This window comes from Homarus americanus, unplaced genomic scaffold, assembly GCF_018991925.1.
Source record: "Homarus americanus isolate GMGI-L3 unplaced genomic scaffold, GMGI_Hamer_2.0 scaffold26771, whole genome shotgun sequence".
Lineage (NCBI taxonomy): Eukaryota > Metazoa > Arthropoda > Malacostraca > Decapoda > Nephropidae > Homarus > Homarus americanus.
Window position 1 is genome coordinate 68,465 of NW_024756129.1, and position 6,224 is coordinate 74,688.

Genomic DNA, 6,224 nt, shown 5'->3' on the forward strand with positions numbered 1-6,224 from the left:
ACCCCTGTAACACCCTGCACCACTCTAACACCCTGTACCACTCTAACACCCTGTACCACTCAACACCTGTACTACCCTGAACACCCTGTACTACTCCAATAACTCTGTGTACTACCTGTAACACCCCTGCACCACTCTAACACCCTGTACCACTCTAATCACCCTGTACTACCCTGTAACACCCCTGCACTACTCTTAACACCCTGTACTACTCTAACACCCCTGTACCACTCTACACTCTGTACTACCCTCAACACCTTGTAATTACCCCTTGTAACACCCTGCACTCCGAAACAACTCTGTACTACTCCCACACCCTTGTACTACTCCTGCATCACCCTGTACTACTCAACACCTGTACCACCCCTGTAACACCCTGTACCACTCTAACACCCCTGTACTACCTCTGTACACCCCAACATCCTGTACTACCCTTGTACCTTGTACTACCCTGTATCACCCTGTACCACTCTAACACCCTGTACTACCCCTGTAACACCCTGCACTACTCTAACACCCTGTACTACCCTGTAACAACTCTGTATTACTCTAACACTCTGTACTACTCCTTGTAACACCCTGTACTACCCTGTATCACCCTGTACCACTCTAACACCTGTACTACTCTGTAACACCCTGCACCACTTAACACCTGTACCACCCTGTATCACCCTGTACCACTCTAACACCTCTGTACTAACTTGGCAACACCCTGTACTACCCTTAAATACTCTGTACCACTAACTCTGTACCACCCTGTAACACCTCTGTACCACCCTGTAACAATCTGTACTACTCTAACACCCACACCCCTGTAACACCCCACCACTGCACCCTGTACTACTCTAACACCCTGTACCAATTCTCTGCAACACCCTGTACCTACTCCTGTAACACCCTGTCCAATCTGACCTGTACCACTCTAACACCCTGTACCACCCACACCCTGCAACACTTGCACATCCTGTACTACTCTAACATCCAGCTCACTCTGTAACACCCCTGTACTCCCTGTAACACCCTGTACTACCCTGCAACACCCTGTACTACTCTAACACCTTGTACCACCCTGTAACTCCCTGTACCACACCTTGCTAACACCCTGTACTACCTCTGTAACACCTTGTACTACCCTAACACCCCTGTACCACTCTAACCCTGTACCACTTCTGCAACACCCTGTACTTCACTCTTAACCTGTACCACCCTGTATCACCCTGTACTACTCTAACACCCTGTACTACCCTGTAACACCCTGTACCATTCTGTATCACCCTGTACCATTTCTAACACCCTGTACTACCCTGTAACACCTCTGCACTCTTCTAACACCCTGTACTACCTGTCATCACCCTGTACTACTCTAACACCCTGTACCACCCTGTAACACCCTGTACCACTCTAACACCCTGTACCACCCTGTAACACCTACCACTTCTAACACTCTGTACTACCCTGTATCACTCTTAACACCTGTACCACCCTGTAACACCCTGTACCCCACCCTGTACTACTCTAACACCCTGTACCACCCTGTAACACCCTGCACCACTCTAACACCCCTGTACTACCCCTGTAACACCACTACCTCTAACACCCCTGCACTACTTAACACCTTGTACTACCCTGCAACACCCCTGTACCACCGCAACACCTCTGTACTACCTCTCACCACCCTGTACTACCCCGTAACACCCTTGCACTACTCTAACACCCTGTACTACTCCTGTAACACCTTGCTACCTCTAACACCCCTGCCACCCTGTAACACACTCTGCATCATTTCCAACACCTTGTACTACCCTGTAACACCTTGTACTACTTAACACCCTGTACTACCCTGTAACACCTTGTACTACTCTAACACCCCTGTACTACCCTGTAACACCCTGCACTCACTCCCTGTAACACCCTGTACCACTCTGAACAACTTTGTACCACCCTGCAACACCCCTGTACCACCCTGTAACACCCTGTACCCCTCTGCAACACCCTGTACCACTCTAAACAACTCTGTACCACTTCCAACACTCCTGCACTACCTTAACACCCTGCACTACTCCCCAACACCCCTGTACCACCCCAACAACTCTGCACCACCCCTGCAACAACTCTGCACCACCCCTGCAACCCCTGCACCACTCCCCAACAACTCTGTACCACTCCCCAACTCTGCACCACCTTCAACACCCTGCACCACTCTGAACAACTCTGCACCACCCCTGCAACACCTCTGTACCACTCTGCAACACCTCACCACTCCAACAACTCTGCACCACCTGCAACAACTTGCACCACCCCAACACCTGCACCACCCCAACAACTTCACCACCCTGCAACACCTGTACCACCCTGTAACACCCTGTACTACCCTGTAACACCTGTACCACTCCAACACCTCTCTGTACTACTCCTGTAACACCCTGTACTACCCTCTGTAACACCCTGTACCACCCTGTAACACCCTGTACTACTCTAACACCCTGTACCACCTGTAACACCCTGTACTCACTCTAACACCCCAGCTACCTCTAACACCCTGTACTACTCTGTAACACCCTGTACTACCTGTAACACCCTGTACTACTCTAACACCTCTGTACTACCCTGTAACACCCTTACCACTCTAACACCCCTGTACTACCCTCTAACACCCTGTACTACCCTGTAACACCTCTGTACTACCCTCCTGTAACACCCTGTACTACTCCCTGTAACACCTGTACCACCCTGTACAACCCTGTACCACTCCAACAACTCTGCATTACTCTGCAACACCCCCACTCTAACACTGCACCACCCTCTAACACCCTGTACCACTCCCCAACACCCTGTACCACTCCTGTAACACCCTGTACTACCCTGTAACACCCTGTACTACCCTCTGTAACACCCTGTACTACTCTAACACCCTGTACTACCCTTGCAACACCCTGTACCACTCTAACACCCTGTACTACTCCCTTAACACCCTGTACTACCCTTAACACCTGTACTACCCTGTAACACCCTGTCACTCCCCTGTAACACCCTGTACCACCCCAACACCTGTACCACCTAACACCCTGTACCACCCCATAACTCTTGCACCACTCCCAACAACTCTGTACTCACCCTGCAACACTCTGTACCACTCCTGCAACACCCTGTACCACCCTGCAACACTCTGTACTACCCTGTAACACCCTGTACCACCCTGTAACACCCTGTACCATTCTGTAACACCCTGTACTACTCTTAACACCTGTACCACTCCCCAACACCTGTACTACTCTAACACCCTGTACTACCCTGTAACACCCTGTACTACCCTGTAACACCCTGTACTACCCTGTAACACCTCTGTACTCACTCCCTGTAACACCCTTGCACCACCCTGTAACACCCCTGTACTACTCCCCAACACCCTGTACTCACCCTGTAACACCTCTGTACTACTCCTGTAACACCTGTACTCCTGTAACACCCTGTACCACCCTGTAACACCCTGTACTACCTCTGTAACACCTGCTGTACTACCCTGTAACACCCTGTACTACCCTGTAACACCTGTACCACCCTGTAACACCCTGTACTACCCTGTAACACCCTGTACCTACCCTGTAACACCCTGTACTACCCCTGTAACACCCTGTACTACCCTCTGTAACACCCTGTACTACCTCCTGTAACACCCTGTACTACCCTGTAACACCCTGTACCACTCCCCAACACCCTGTACTACCCTGTAACACCCTGTACTCACCCTGTAACACCCTGTACTACCCTGTAACACCCCTGTACCACTCCCCAACACCCTGTACCACCCCTGTAACACCCCTGCTCACCCTGTAACACCTCTGTACCACCCCTGCACAACTCTGTACCACTTGCAACACCCTGTACCACTCCCCAACACCCTGCACCACCCTCGTAACACTTGCACCACTCTAACACCCTGTGCTCACCCCTGTAACACCCCCACCACCTGCACACCCTGTACCACCCTGTAACACCCTGTACCACCCTGCAACAACCGTACCACCCCAAACCTGTACCACCCTGATAACTCTGTACCACCCCAACACCCTGTACCACCCCCAAACACCTGTACTCACCCTGTAACTCTGTACTACCCCTGCAACAACTCTGCACCACCCTGTAACACCCTGTACCACCTCTGTAACACCCTGTACTACACCCCAACACCCTGTACCACCCCTGTAACACCTGTACCACCCTGTAACACCCCACTCACCCTGTAACACCCTGTACCACTCTGCAACACCCCCTGTACCACTGTAACACCTGTACCATCCCTGTAACACTTCCACCAACTCTGCAACAACCTGCACCACTCCCAACACCTGCACCACTTGCAACACTCTGCACCACCCCTGTAACACCCCTGCACCACCCTGTAACACCTTGCACCACCTCAACACTCTGTACTACCCTGTAACACCCCCTGTACTCACCCTGTAACACCCCTGTACTACCCTGTAACACCCTGTACCACTCCCTGTAACACCCTGTACTACTCCTGTAACACCCTGTACCACCCCAAAACACCTGTACTACCTGTGCAACACCCCTGTACCACTTAACACCCTGTACCACCCTGTAACACCCTGTACTACTCCTTAACACCCTGTACCACCCTGTAACACCCTGTACTCACTCCCTGAACACCCTGTACTACCCTGTAACACCCACTCACCCCCCTGTAACACCTGTACCACCCTTGTAACACCCTGTACCACTCCTGTAACACCTCTGTACTCACTCCTGTAACACCTGTACCACCCTGTAACACCCCTGCACTACCCTTGCACCCTGTACTACCTCTGCAACACCCTGTACTACCCTGTAACACCCTGTACCACTCCCTGTAACACCCCTGTACTACCCTGTAACACCGTACTACCCCTGAAACTCTGTACCACCTGTAACACCCTGTACTACTCTAACACCTCTGTACTACCCTGTAACACCCTGTACCACTCCTGTAACAACTCTGTACTACCCTGTAACACCCTGTACCACCCTTGCACACCCTGTACTACCCTGTAACACCCTGTACTACCCTGTAACACCCTGTACTACCCCAACACCCCTGTACTCACCCCCTGTAACACCCCTGTACTACCCTGTAACACCTTGCACCACTCCCCAACACCCCTGTACCACTCTAACACCCTGCACCATCCTGTAACACCCTCTGTACTCACCCTGTAACACCCTTGCATCACCCTGTAACACCCTGTACCACCCCTGCAACACCCCTGTACCACCTGCAACCCTGTACTACCCTGAACACCCTGCACTACCCTGTAACACTCTGTACCACTCCTTACACCCTACCACTCCCTGTAACACCTGTGTACCATTCTGTAACACTCTGTACTACCCTGTAACACCCTGTACTACCCTGTAACACCCTGTACTACCCTGTAACACCCTGTACTACCCTGTAACACCCTGTACCCTGTAACACCTGTACCACCCTGTAACACCCTGTACTACTCCTGTAACACCCTGTACTACTCCCTGTAACACTTGTACTACCCTGTAACACCGTGTACTACCCTGTAACACCCTGTACTACCCTGTAACACCCTGTACTACCCTGTAACACCGTGTACTACCCTGTAACACCCTGTACTACCCTGTAACACTGTGTACTACCCTGTAACACCCTGTACTACCCTGTAACACCCTGTAGTACATTATGACAGATAACTTGGAGCTAGTTTTGAATTAAAAGAAACAAAGGTGTATCACAGTGTACCTTATGATGACCCTAATGGAATAAACTCATAGTGACTAAAGTTATATCAAAAGTATATAATCGCCTTCTTGGGGCTGTCCTCGGTTAAACTCACCTCCTGTTTACCAATGTTTACATACCTGCAGTGTTTGTATACCTACACTGTCTATGTACATTATTTATATCTACACTGTCTGTGTATATTGTTAATATACCTACACTGTATATATATATTGTTCATATACCTACACTGTCTGTGCATATTGTATACACGACTTTTATTGTTTGTTTACAGTCTTTCATATACCTACACTGTCTGTGATATTGTTAATATACCTACCTGTATATGTATATTGTCTATACCTACACTGTCTGTGTACATCTTTTGTACCTACACTGTTGTGCACAATCATCTGCCTCGTGTTCATTTAGTGTTGCACTAAAGTGTTCTGGTTAACCTCAACTGATGATAAGG